Below are 14,837 nucleotides of genomic sequence, written 5' to 3' on the forward strand. Positions count from 1 at the left end.
GAAGTTCTCAGTTGAGAGTTGTTTTTGGTAATTTTCTTTTCTTTCTTTCTTTTTCTTTCTTCTTTTTTTTTTTTTTTTGAGACGGAGTTTGACTCTTGTTGCCCAGGCTGGAGTGCAATGGCACGATCTTGGCTCACCACAACCTCTGCCTCCCGGTTTCAAGCAATTCTCCTGCCTCAGCCTCCCGAGTAGCTGGGATTACAGGCATGCACCACCACGCCCGGCTAATTTTGTATTTTAGTAAAGATGGGGTTTCTCCATGTTGGTCAGGCTGGTCTTGAACTCCCAACCTCAGGTGATCCACCCGCCTCGTCCTCCCAAAGTGCTGGGATTACAGGCATGAGCCACCGTGCCAGGTGGTTTAATTTTCTTTTTTACTGTGGCTAAGATCACAGTTCAAAACTTTCATCTCAAGTAGGTATTCCCAACAATATTACCAATGTAGTGCTGAAAACTGTTAGAGGAATCTATTATAAATGTGGAAATTAAAGGTACACAGATACCAAAGTTAGCAGTCAAAATTGAACACACAGGTAGTTTATGACTGACTAATTAACTTTGTGTTAAGGCATTGTTCGTAGGATTAAGTTTATTACTTAAATGTCACCTTAGGCCAGTCACGGTGGCTCATGCCTGTAATCCTAGCACTTTGGGAGGCTGAGGCAGGTGGATTACTTGAGGTCAGGAGTTCACAACCAGCCTGGCCAACGTAATGAAACCTTGTCTCTACTAAAAATACAAAACATTAGCTGGGCGTGGTGGCAGGCACCTGTCATCCTAGCTACTTGGGAGACTGAGGCAGGAGAATTGTGTGAACCTGGGAGGTGGAGGTTGCAGTGAGTCGAGATTACGCCGTTGTACTCCAGCTTAGGCAACAACAGTGAAAATCTGTCTCAAAAAAAAAAAAAAAAAAAGTCACTGTAAGGATTTAGGCCAAATATAGCCTCTCTTTATATATTCCAGTCATTTATTCTGACCGTGGAAGAACTTTTATCAATGCCAGCTTCCTTCAATACTGGCAGAACTAAAGTCACTTAGAAATTTGAGTCCCTTGACTTTATATTGTACAGATGAAGGCATATAAATACCAACAAAATATTCAGGCCAGGGAATTGCAAAGACATAATTAAGTAGGGAAACAGAATAAAAATACCACTCGTCTACATGTCTTAAGTTTTAGGATATGCAGAATTTCTGATATGACTCTGTAATTCAAGAAACCCAGTGAATAAAGACCAATATACACAAATATAAACACAAGTTAAACTGCAAATATAAACATTAACATACAATATACATAAATATAAACAGACTACAAATTTTTAGTCACAGTTTCTGAACAATATCCTATTGTGGCTGATTGTATTGTTTTTCTAGAAATTTCTGTTGTAAGAGAACATCTTATGAGCAGAAGTGCTGTACTTCGGATCCTAGTTTAAGACACACTGTATATTTCCTACAGTTGTCGTTCTTTTCCCTCTGCCCATGAGAATGAGATGATTCAGGGAATGTCCCAGATAGGATCCACTGCATCAACCTGGGTCAAAGAATGAAGACCACAGAGGCAAAGCTGCAGCTCACATAAAAAGTAAGCAAAAGGGCTGGGCGCGGTGGCTCATGCCTGTAATCCCAGCACTTTGGGAGGCTGAGGCTGGTGGATCACCTGAGGTCAGGAGTTTGAGACCAGCCTGGCCAACATGATGAAAACCCAGCTTTACTAAAAATACAAAAAATTAGCTGGGCGTGGTGGCAGACGCCTGTAATCCCAGCTACTTGGGAGGCTGAAGCAGGAGAATCACTTGAACCCAGGAGGTAGAGGTTGCTGTGAGCCGCGATCATGCCTTTGCACTCCAGCCTGAGCAACAAGAGTGAAACTCCGTCTCATTAAAAAAAAAAAAAAAGGTGTGCAAGAAACAATCTTTTTAAGTCTTGAGATTTTTGGAGTTGTTTGTTATTGTGAATAATATAGTAGAGCTTACTGATATACTTATCAAAAATAAAATGTTTTAAATGTTTCAGTAAAGTTCCTCAGTTATTTTCAGTACTCTTTTCATTTATAAATCTTTTTTGGGTATGCCATATATACACTGTAGGTATACTGTGTTTGAAGTACTTGTTGGGTCCTGGAAATATAATACCTCAAGAAGCTTCCATTCTTGTGGGGCAGAGAGAGAAGAGAGAAGAAAAGAAATGCACAATTAAAATAATTGTGTAATCATTTCATGAAGGAGATAAATAAAGTGCTAGGGATGGAGGTTTAGGGAATCTAGAAAGGGTGGTAATGAAAGATCTTGAGAAAATGACATTTAAACCAAGACCTGAAGGATGAGAAGCTGGCTATATGAAGAGCAGGTCAAGGAACAGAAGATGCAGAGGCTCTGTCTCTCTCCTCAGCTTCCAACTTGACTGGTGTCTAAAAGATAATCATGTTCTAAGACATTTCCTGAAAATCACTTCGGAAGTTAGACTTGATCTTAGTCCGTTAGAAATACATGGGATTGTACTGCCTTTCTTAAATAGAGCAAAATGTAAAAAGAATCTTCTCATTTGACCATAGCATACTGGGCATAGGAGTATAGAGGGATAATGGTAGCAAATTGAGAAACCAAGGTGAAGGGTAATTTTACTTTCTCTGTCTGAACAATATCCCAAGGCAGCCTCCCTGCTAGTCATTTCCTAGTTAGTTAGAAATTTCTTGTCCTCCCAAGAGTACTCTGGAGCAGGCCTCACACAGTTCAAAATCATATCTTTTAAATAAATGCTATGGAGTATCAATCAACTCTACAAAAAGTCCCATGCCACTGTGGACCTACGCTTTCTGGGACTAACTCCAAACTTGTTTGGGAGGAGTAGGCACTGGTGTTCTGCTGGATATTAATTGTCTAATCATGTCATACACACAAATGCTTCCAATAGAATTGTGCTCATCCCGCATCTGGAACAAAGCTGGAGAACTGCCTGGACCAGATTTCCAAATTCTCGGTTCCTCTTCATGTTCACACTGACATGGATCTGTGGAGATAGAGAGGACTCTCATAGCCACCTGTGTAGGCAGGGAGATTAACAGGAAAAGCAATTAAATTCATCTCAATTCAGGTGACTTCTCCTAAATTGCCATTCCCCCACCCTTTCTCTCCCCTAAGGCAAAAGATGCAGGAAAATAATTCTTGACTTGGCTTTAAACTCTAAATTCTGCATTTCTGTGACCCCTAGCTCTACAAGTATGCAGAGCTGGGTTGGGAAGACAGCCAACTCTTTGCCCATTGCACCTGGTCCCTTAAAAGATAATTTATATGAGGTAAAGGAAGGCATTGGGAGTGTTCTCTCTGAAAGGGGAAAAATGCTTTTAACTTTTACAGACATAATCTATCGACAGCAGCAGACAATTTGTATATATAATTCCCCACTTGATGTAGTAAACTATTTTATCTGGCTTTTGCAATGATAGAAAACACTCCCATATAGCTCTACTATAACAACAATATAAAGTAGAAATAGAATATAGACAGATAAAATTGCATAATGCTCTCATGAGGGTGATTTGAGAAACAGTTGCTACATTCCATTAAGAGCAGGGAAAGTACCTGCAGTCTTCTTAGAAGAAACCATTATAGTCTAATTAGGGATGTAGGTAAATACACATAGCCCTTCTGATTTTTCAAATTTATTTCATAAATGAATTTAAGGCACAATTTAAAAAATACAGTTAGTATTAAAGTAAATAGCACTTTTTTTTTCTCTTCAGCAAAATGGATGTAAAGGAGCATAGTTTAGAAACCATTTCCCTGGCTGAAAAGCTGATTTCTACAAACAAACTTATCATCATTTGGATGAAGAGTATTAAAACTGAAAAACAGGAATACTAAGGTAATTGCTAATTATGCCAATTTAAAATTGGTTGTCAAATATCAGTGTAAAATAAATGTGAAAAGTAAATTAAATAAAAGCCCTGTATACAATTCATGTAAAATATAGGACATTTACAAAATGTGTGCCATGGTTGAGTGAATTTGAAAGGTAATACTGAAAAACAAATTTGGGGATGTACTGGATGTCCAATTAAAATAATATTTTTATTGTTATTTATTTGTAACTGTAATATTAATGTGTTCATTTCATATTTGTTTAAACATAGAAGTACTTAGTACATGCTTATCTTTGGATGACCTAATTAACAAGATAGCTTATTCTTACATTAGCTGTCTTACCTGGCCAGGCGCGGTGGCTCATGCTTGTAATCTCAGCACTTTGGGAGGCTAAGGCGAGTGGATCACGAGGTCAGGAGATCGAGACCATCCTGGCTAACATGGTGAAACCCCGTCTCTACTAAAAATATGAAAAATTAGCAGGGCGTGGTGGCGGGCACCTGTAGTCCCAGCTACACGGGAGTCTGAGGCAGGAGAATGGCGTGAACCTCAGGGGTGGAGCTTGCAGTGAGCTGAGATTGCACCACTGCACTCCAGCCTGGGCCACAGAGTGAGACTCTGTCTCAAAACAGAAAACAAACAACAACAAAAAAACTGTCTTACCTAATTGTCTTCCATAATATAAACACCCTTCCATTAAATCTTTTAAGTTGTTTTAGCTCATCTAGTGAAGTTGAAGTGGCTAGTATTTAGATAAGTTATTTTCTGTAGTCATGATCTAAACAGAGTAGAACAAAATAAAGGAATTTTAAGTACTTAAAAAATAATGTTTTTAAAAATCCCTTCACTTTTGCTTACTAACTGCATGTTGGTATATAAAATAAGACCTTTATTTCTTAAACAGTTCAAAATTCTCAAATCAGGTGTGTTTATAAACATTACTTGAAAAACTTACCTGGTAAAGCATGCCAAACAATCAGAAATCTATATGAGAATTCTTCATTTGGGGGGCTAATATCAAATTTGGTTTTTATTTGCTTCCAAGTTACATGTACACATAGTTTAAAAAATTAAATTGTCTACAAGCCTTACTTTAATAAATAGCAGGTCTGTCCTGTTTCTCCCTTTCTTCTACCCTTACCCCATTTCCCAGTCACTAAAGAAAGCACTTTTAACTGTTTAAGCTATTTCTCTTGATATCTGGCTAAATACCACTAAATCTTAAGCTGCTTCTTCTTGACTTTTTGTTTTTAGACATATCTCTTGACTGTGCAAAACTAAGAATTTATCTGTCTTTTAATCTTGTTGCCACCAGTATTCTCAATACTGACTGGTACCTTTCTAGTTCCCCATTTTCCTTATATAATTACTTTATTTTAATTTTGTTTTGGTTAATATTTAGTACATTATTATGACTACATAAATTCTATTCACAGCTGAACCATGTAATATACTGCAATAATTTTTCTTCCTGTATCAGTTTTTAAAAATAATTTAATAATGCTCTTGTTTTTAATTTAATTTTCTGTGTACTGATAACCAGTTTATTTACAAATCCTTCCCAAGTTATTCAATTCTTCTTTTAGGACATTGAAACATTTCAGAGATTCCATCAATTTTGTTTTTTGGGATCTCTCTTCTATGGCTTTCTGATTTGTTCTAGTTTGGGCCAGTTATTCTTTAGGCTTGCTGCATAGCTGTTATTCTGGCATCTTCCTTTACCATCCTCTAGGGTAAGGCAAATTTCTGTAAAGTAGGCTTTTTAGACCATATAGCCTTAGGTGCATCTGCTTAACTTAGCTGTTACAGCATAAAAGCAGCCATAAATGATACATAAATCAGTAAGTGCGGCTGTGATCCAGTAGAACTTTATGAACACTGAAATTTTAATTTCATATAGTTTTTAGGTGTCATGGAATATTCTTATTTTTATAAGAATATTTTTATTCTTAGAAATCACTTAAAAATGTAAGAACCATTCTTAGTTCTTGGGCCGTATAAAAGCAGGTGTCATGCTGAATTAGGCCCACGGGCTATATAGTTTGCTGACCCCTGCTTCAAGGAATTCACTTTGCCTCTTTTGTGTTGGATCCCCTGGTTTTCTGGATATTATGTCTTTCTTTTTCCTACTTCACATTCTTATTTTGATTGATCATATCTTCTAACAGCTTCCTAGAAATTTTTGAGATCTTAAATGATTGAAATCCATTATTCTATCTTCACATTTAATTAATAACATTTATAATTTTGAAGGCATTTCTCCATTGCCTGCTAGCTTCCAATGTTATTACTGAGAAGTCTGATGACATTCTCATTGTCAGTCTTGTTTTTTTTTTTTTTAATCTAAGATCTGTTAAAATTTTTTCTTTTTTTGGCCTAGGGCTCTGAAATTTCATAATAATCTTCTTTTATAGAGATGTAGGTCTATGTATTTTTATCCATTGTGCTTGGTATTCCATGGGTCTTTTCATTTCTGGAAACTCAAGCTCTTCAGTGGTAAGAAGTTTTCTTGAATTTTTCTTTCTTCCTTTTTTTTTTGAGATGGAGTTTAGCTCTTGTTGCCCAGGCTGGAGTGCAGTGGCGTGATCTTGGTTCACTGCAACCTCTGCCTCCCAGATTTAAGCAATTTTCCTGCCTCAGCCTACCAGGTAGCTGGGATTACAGGCATGCACCACCACGCTTGGCTAATTTTTGTATTTTTAGTAGAGACGGGGTTTCACCTTGTTAGTCAGGCTGGTCTCGAACTTCTGACCTCAGGTGATCCACTGGCCTCGGCCTTACAGGCACGAGCCACCAAACCCGGTCTCCCCTCCCCTCCCTTCCCCTTCCCCTTCCTTCCTTTCTTCCTTGTATCCTTCCTTCCTTCCATCCTTCCATCCATCCATCGTTCTGAAAACCCATTTTCTTTTTCTCTTTTCTTCGAGGAAACTTCAATTCCTTTATAAATTTTCCAAGATCTCTCGGAAATTCCAAGAGAATTTTCAAGACTTCTTTCTTGTTCTCTGATTTTTTTCTTAAGCATCCTGTTCTTCTTTCATGGTTATAATAAATTCTCATATCTCTCTGAGGTATGATAAAATCCAGCTGCCAGCATTCTAAGAGTGGAATACAACAAGAGGGCTGGGGGTTTTAAAGTTCATTATGCAAACTTTCATTTAATTTCCCTATTTTTAGCATGATAACTTCTATCTCAGTTGTGCCTGGATTCCTGCAGTCATAATTCCCCATATTTTACCCTCTCCAGAGAATAAACATCTTATCTTCTCCTGAAACTAAGCAGAGGCAGTTGTCCAGCTGCATGAAATTGAGGAAAGAATAGCTTTATGTTCACCTCTTCACTTCCAGAGTGCTTTATGATGTCAATTTCTGGGTCTTTTAGGAGTGTTTTTCTGAAGCAAATTAGGTTGCTTCTTAGCTATTCCCACTGCCCATTTAAGATTCAGCTTTTTTCAGTCTTACTGCTTGTTCATCTGCTTTCCAGTTTCCAAAATTTTGTGACTTCATTCCTTCTCTCATTTTTATTCCTTGATGGGCTTATGTTTTAAGGACTCTCTTCCATCATTAGTGGGGTTGAGGGAGATAATGGAGATACACCAAAGTGTTTAATTTGTTGCCCTAAACTAGATCAATTTTATGTGAGAATTTACCCCCTTAAGAAAACTTAACTTTATATATTTTAGTCAGATGTCACTTGGTTTATAAAATACGTTTCCTTGGGAGGCATAGGTATGAAAATTTCATTAAATCCTCAAGGGGTAGTAGTGAGTTTGGTTTCATATACTTCTGACGGGTGCCTGGAGTTATGTGTCCTAAGTTTTACATATATTAAATATATAAGAGTGGAAATCTATAGGAGTTGTTCTAAAGTACATTATGTGTTATTATATTATCATGTAAGATAGTCTGTATTAGTACAGTAGTAGGTTTAGCTGACATTGACAAAAATCTTCAAATAGCAGTGGCTTAAATAATATACAGATGTATTTCTTTCTTATATAAATGAAATCCAGAGGGGATCAGACCAGGCTTTGTAAAGAGACCCAAGATCAACAGGAACTAAGCTCCTTCTATATTGTTGCTCTGCTGTCCTTAAGCTGTGAGTTCCTCCTCATGGTCCAAAATGGCTACTTGAACTCCAGTCATTATATTCTAATTTCAGCCAGCAGGTAGAAGGAAGGGAGAAAGGTCACATCCCTTCTTTTTAAGAACACTTTTTTTTTTTTTTTAAAGAAATTGCATGCATTACTTCTGCTTATATCCCACTGGCCAGAAATCCATCATATGGCTATACCTAATTGTAAAGTAGTCTGGAAATGTGGTCTTTATTGTAGTTAGCCCAGCAAAAAAAACTGGGTGTCCTTTTACAAGGAAGAAGGAGGGAGTGAATGCTGGGAGGTAAACAGTAACTTCTACCATAGTATCTAAGATTTGGTATGTAGGAATAGGATCCCATAAGGATATATGGTTCCTGGAAGTAGAATGCCCTGCAGAACAAAAAGAAGAGGCAAAGAGGAAGAAAGTAGAGTTTTATGAGTAGAGTAGAGCACATGAATTATCCAGCCAATTACGTTAAGTAAAAAGGGCCTCACGATAAGGGAGGAAAGGAAACTTGTGTTGGGATAAAGAAAACCCTGAATTGGTCAGGCGCTGTGGCTCACACCTGTAATCCCAGCACTTTGGGAGGCTGAGGCGGGCGGATCACCTGAGATCAGGAGTTCGAGACCAGCCTGGCCAACATGGAGAAAACTCATCTCTACTAAAAATACAAAACTTAGCTGGGCATGGTGGCAGGCACCTATAATCCCAGCTACTCGGGAGGCTGAGGCAGGAGAATTGCTTGAACCTGGGAGGTGGAGGTTGCAGTGAGCTGAGATCACGCCACTGCATTCCAGCCTGGGCGACAAGAGCGAAACTCTGCCTAAAGAGAGAGAGAGAGAAAAAAAAAAAAGCCGTAATGAAGGGTCTGAAGACAGGTGCTACTCTTGGTTCTTATAATTATAATTCTGTGCAATTATGCAGCTGTCTTAACTCCTTTCACCTTAAAAAAAATCACTGTGTTGAGGACCATCTAGTAGTGAATGCAAAGACAGGAATGCCCTGGGAGGTGGGGTTAGTTTCATGTCCATAGGTTTGCTCTGCAGAATCAAGATCTGTGGGATCCAGTTAAATTTAAGAACATGAGCTAAATTCTGAGTATTTTAAACACAACTTCTTGTTTTTTACTTAACATAATTAGCTGGATAATCTTGGAAAGTTTTCTTAACTACTCTTGGTCTTACTTTGCTTATCCATGAAATAGGATATTAGACTCCCAATGCCCAAACTGTGACCAAGGTGCCTTGGGGTGCTACAGTTAACTCACAAGGGTGTTGCAGGACATTTTAAAATTTCAAGGGAAATAGAATGATACTTGAAGTTTTTCAGACACCAGGCAAAACAACAGCTTGCAATAGTTCACAACATAAGCTCACACTACATGTCTTTCGATGCCATCTCTTTGTAAAGCTGGATTTTTGGCCATTGCTGTGATAAAAAACAAGTACTAGTTAGAAATCAGTGTGGAACAAGAAAGAAGGGAGTGCAATTTAATTCCAAGGTTTGAAATGTGAGTGCTGAACAGGGGTACATATCTCATTAGGAAGTAATTGTGGCTGTTTAGAAGTTAAGTAAAAACATGATTTGCTTTTAATTTGTTTGTGTGAGTATGTGTGTGTGTGTGTGTGTGTAAGACCACCCCCTAAGTTATTAGAATCCAAATACTTACTAAGTGTTTTGACCTAACTACTTAATTAATGAGACTGTTATTTCTTTTGGCCTAGGGACACTATGAAAAAATTACTAAGACATTTATAGTGGTATGACCTGGGAAAGTTTGGGCACCTCTGGTCTAGATAATCTTTAAGATTTTTCCCAAATTGCCTTATTTTATAGCAGCTTCCAGCCCCAGAACTATCCCTAGAAAATGATTAACAGGCTAAGGATGTTACAGGAAAGAGAAAGCTAGAATGTGACTCAGAGAAGTAGTCTGGGCTGCAGTGCACACCTAAGTGTAAGGACAGTCTAGTTCTGACAACTTTTTCATGGAAGTGCATGGAAAGTCTCTTTCTAGACCACTCTTTGATCACAATTTGGATCATCTTAGGGGAGTATGTGCCCCAAAGAATTTCCTTCCTATTTTTAAATTTAGAGTTAGGTTACTAACTATTAAGAATATCTCCCTCTTGCTGAGATAGCTTACCTACTGGGTCACGAGATAGATTCTCAGCCAAGGGGTTGTTCCTGGCAAGTTAAACTGGAACTTGGAATACATTTTCATGTAGAACAATGTTACGAATATTTTATATAGTTCAATCAGTCCAATCTATAGCATTTATCAAATGTTCAGGAATATGCTTATGACATTTAGATTTTTGGCTTTCTGTGGATGAAACATCCAAGTGACTTACCAAAATCTTTTCCTGGAAATGCTTATTAAACAAACTGATTGCACCATTAGAAGCTTTCTTACAGTACCTTTTCCAAACTATTAACTTTATGAAAGAGGCCAAATTCCCCAGAGCAAACAACCAACCAGAACTCTGGAAAAACCAAACAAACTTTAATGTTCAGGTATGCTGACTGATTAGAAAAAGAAAATTGTGTTTATATCAAGAAACCTTTGAATGGTTTAATGAAAATATTAATAATAATGAGTTGCTAAGTTGCTGCAGGTTTAAGAAGCATTCCTTTGAATTGGTTTCTTAATCATGTAGGAACTCATTCTGAATGCAGAAACCATTCTCTTGTATACAGCAGTTTAGTCAGTGAGGAAACAAGAAAATTAGGTGTCCTTTCTCCAAATTAAACAAATAATGCCAAGCAGATTTGGATGTGCAACCCTAAGCAGACACAGATGTAGGGCAAATATTTTCACCATGACCATTCTGCTGTTTCTGATTATGGGTTGGAATTTTAGATGTCATAAATGAAGCATCTTTTTTCAACTGAATCAATGTGGCTAAGAATAAACATAAATAGGGTTCATATGATGAATCTCATTTAAAATTATTTAAATTTTTTCCTGAGATGTCTATTTTTCCATTTTATTATTATTATTATTTGAGATGGAGTCTCGCTTTGTTGCCAGGCTGGAGTGTAGTGGCGTGATCTCGGCTCACTGCAACCTCTACCTCCTGGGTTCAAGTGATTCTCATGCCTCAGCCTCCCGAGTAGCTGGGACTACAGGTGCGTGCCACCACCCCCAGCCAATTTTTGTATTTTTAGTAGAGATGGGGTTTCTCCATGTTGGCCAGGATGGTCTCCATCTCTTGACCTCGTGATCTGCCTGCCTCAGCCTCCCAAAGTGCAGGGATTACAGGCGTGAGCCACCATGCCCAGCCTATTTTTCTCATACTTACAGTAAACCTGGTACTTTCTTATGCTAAAGAGAAAGATATGGAAGTTTAACTGACATATCTATAAATATCTTATTACATGTGTAATATATTTATATACCCTATATTGAATCAACATTTTTTTAGGAGAAACATTGTGTTGCAGTTAAAATAAAAAGCTCTAAATTTGGAGGATCAGCTCTTTGTAGTCTATTCTGCTATATACTAGCTATTATCTTTGTCAAGTAATTTACCTTTTCTGCTTGTTTCCTTATCTATAAAGCACTAAAATTGATTTTGAGGCTGGTCACAATGGCGCACGCCTGTAATTCCAGCACTTTGGGAGGCTGAGGCAGGCAGATCACTTGAGGCTACGAGTTTGAGACCAGCCTGGACAACATGGTGAAACCCCATCACTACTAAAAATACAAAAAGTAGCCAGGCCTGGTGGCAGGTGCCTGTAATCCCACCTACTCAGAAGGCTTAGGCAGCAGAATTGCTTGAACCAGGGAGGTGGAGGTTGCAGTGAGCCAAGATGGCACCACTGCACTCCAGCCTGGGCAACAGAGCCACAGAGCCAGACTCCATCTCAAAAAAAAGATTTTGTTTGTATATAGTACATATCCCATATACTAGTTCTTTTTTTTTTTGGAGATGAAGTCTCACTCTGTTCCCCAGGCTGAAGTGCAGTGGCATGATCTCAGCTCACTGCAAGCTCCGCCTCCCTGGTTCATGCCATTCTCCTGCCTCAGCCTCCTGAGTAGCTGGGACTACAGGCGCCCACCACCATGTCCGACTAATTTTTGGTATTTTTAGTAGAGACGGGGTTTCATCTTGTTAGCCAGGATGGTCTCGATCTCCTGACCTTGTGATCCGCCCGCCTCGGCCTCCCAAAGTGCTGGGATTACAGGCGTGAGCCACCGCGCCCCACCTATACTAGTTCTTAAAATTTCACATTTAGTATTCAGGGGTTCAGTATGAAGCCAGATATTTATATATTTTACTTGCTGGGTGTTTGCCTCCTCAACTCTTTTCTTCCAAGTTTATTTTCTAGAAATTTCTTGCTCAGGTTTGGAATGGGATCTATGGTGCTACCAGTTATTTAAAGGCTGTAAAGTGACATCAAAGGGTTGAGGAGGTAAAATGTGTGACTAGGGGTTGAAATCCTGAATACATTCCACACATTGTCTTGCTGCATTCACAGGGAGGCCTTTAATTAAAAGACTGAGTTTTATAGAATTGCAGAAAAAATTGCTTGGTCAGCAATATGCATGGGTAAATGTTCCTGATGTTGCTGCCTCTGCCTCTCAACCCTTTTCCCCATTATGTTTCTAACTGCCTGTTACTACTGACCTTGTAATAACCTCATGTTCTTGATGGTTTGGCAACATTTAAGAATGAATGTTTCTGGAGGACATCAATGGATTCCAAAAGTCAAAAAATTCCCAGACACATTACAAGCTGGAACTAGTTATAGAGTTACTGGGTACTTAAAAGACAGTATTACAGAATAAGAGGTAAATCCACCCTAATCCTGGGGTGCTGTATAATGCAGACAAATACAGGCCTCAACTTCCAACAAAGCAATAAACATATATGAGGAAATAATTATAAATATCACTCAAACATGGCATACACTAAAGAAAAACACAGTGATGCCTGCTGAACCTAAAAGTGATGTTTTAAAAACCAGCTCATTTACTATAAATACTATGAATTGGATTCTGCTAGTATGAGTAAAAACTTGCATTACACATCCCAGGGGCCCCAAACATGAAAGCTTTAACTGTCTTGGGATTAATCAAGATCATACCAGCAAATGTGCAGTCTTTTTACTGTGTGTGTTTTTTTTAGTGATTTGCCTTCTTGGCTTACTCACTAAGGTTTGCCTGTTTTTCCTCATTCTCTACTGTTTCTTTACACAGTGCTCTCTCTGACAGCAAGCTGGATAAATCATCAATTGCATGCTGATGAGCTGGTTTGCCTTCTTTTGCCAGATTAAATCAGGACAGCCTTCAGTTTGAAAAAGGAGAAGATATTCTGTGCATTAACCTCACACCTTCCCTTCCTTTCCTTTGTCTGAGGGCTTTTCCATTCCAAAACTCTCCTCTGCTGTGTCCCTAATTTAGGACATGTCCTTTTCTTCATCTTTTCTGCCAGGAACATAACTGTTTCATTGTTCTACCAACTTGTTTTCTTGATTGTTTTTACTGATCTTATTTTGTACAAAACTTTATGAAAAGGGAAGTAGAAAGTCTACTCATTCACATTCTGAGACAAAAACTCATGTTTACAAATTCAATTTTTATGTAAGATGGTAATAACAGGGAGAAAAAAGATCTATAAACTAGCATTCCCAAAGTTGTTTTGAGAAACACATTCCAGAACCTTTAATATGCTAATGTACATTGTAAATCTCCATGAAAAGGATATTGTATCCTGCATTTCCCAAATTTTAGATGATCAATCCTTATTTCCAAAGGATTTTCAATACAGTAGTGTTTCCAGGCACAATACTCCACTAGAAATATCATATTCCACTTTCCTACAACTTATGTTATAGTTTTATACGTAATTTGGTAATTAGTCATTATTTTAAGGAACCCCAGATCTCACATCTTTTTTTTTTTTTTTTTTTTTGAGATGGAGTCTTGCTCTGTCGCCCAGGCTGGAGTACAGTGGCACGATCTCGGCTCACTGCAAGCTCCGCCTCCCAGGTTCACGCCATTCTCCTGCCTCAGCCTCCGAGTAGCTGGGACTACAGGTGCGCACCACCACGCCTGGCTAATTTTTTGTATTTTTAGTAGAGACGGGGTTTCACCGTGTTAGCCAGGATGGTCTCGATCTCCTGACCTCATGATCCGCCCGCCTCGGCCTCCCAAAGTGTTGGGATTACAGGCGTAAGCCACTGCGCCTGGCACATCTTTTTAATAGTGTTCTTTGTGGGGGAAGTTGGCCTGAGAGTTCATGAGGATTCATTGCAATTTGAACACATTAAAAAAATTTAACCTCCTAGAAACCTGTAAATATCTATTTAGATAGGACAACTTGCTTCCACTTTTATATTCATTTCTACCTTTAAAAGTTTAGAGAGAGGTATGGATAGACTTCAATATTTTTTCTATTCTTATTTATTTAATATTTTATGTACAATGGAAAGAAGGAGGCCATGGATATAAATGCTGAATTTTACCTGCCAATATGAGTCTTGTGATTTGTCAATATTTCAGAACACTGCTCTTGGGGCTGAACATGTCACATTAGTATACAATGAAGCTTCCTTTTTCTCCCAAAATACGTTCTGTATCATGACTACATCCCAGTCAAGACCTCAGTCATCAACTTTAAACCTACAAGGTCACCTGGTCATCTTGTGATTACAACAGCAGCTTTACTGCTTGTAATTGTCTTACAGCTGTGGCAGGTCAATGGAAAAATGTTCTTTAAACACCATAAGCATCTGATTGTGCAATACCGAAATGAGTGTCATTGATTATTCACACTGCTGGCTGGTCAAAGCTGGGGAAGTAATTAGGGCTTTCTGTGTGGATTATCCACTGAGAAAAGGTCAAATAACTACAAACAGTGCCAACAGAGA

The 14,837-nt window shown here is 38.3% G+C and overlaps 1 pseudogene; it reads right to left on the reverse strand.

Moving 5' to 3' along the window:
• Positions 1–2,824: 2,824 nt before the first annotated feature.
• LOC103227372 (large ribosomal subunit protein eL8 pseudogene) overlaps positions 2,825–14,837 on the reverse strand; it is a 76,926-nt pseudogene continuing 64,913 nt past the window's right edge.

This window comes from Chlorocebus sabaeus, chromosome 21 (genome assembly GCF_047675955.1).
Source record: "Chlorocebus sabaeus isolate Y175 chromosome 21, mChlSab1.0.hap1, whole genome shotgun sequence".
NCBI lineage: Eukaryota > Metazoa > Chordata > Mammalia > Primates > Cercopithecidae > Chlorocebus > Chlorocebus sabaeus.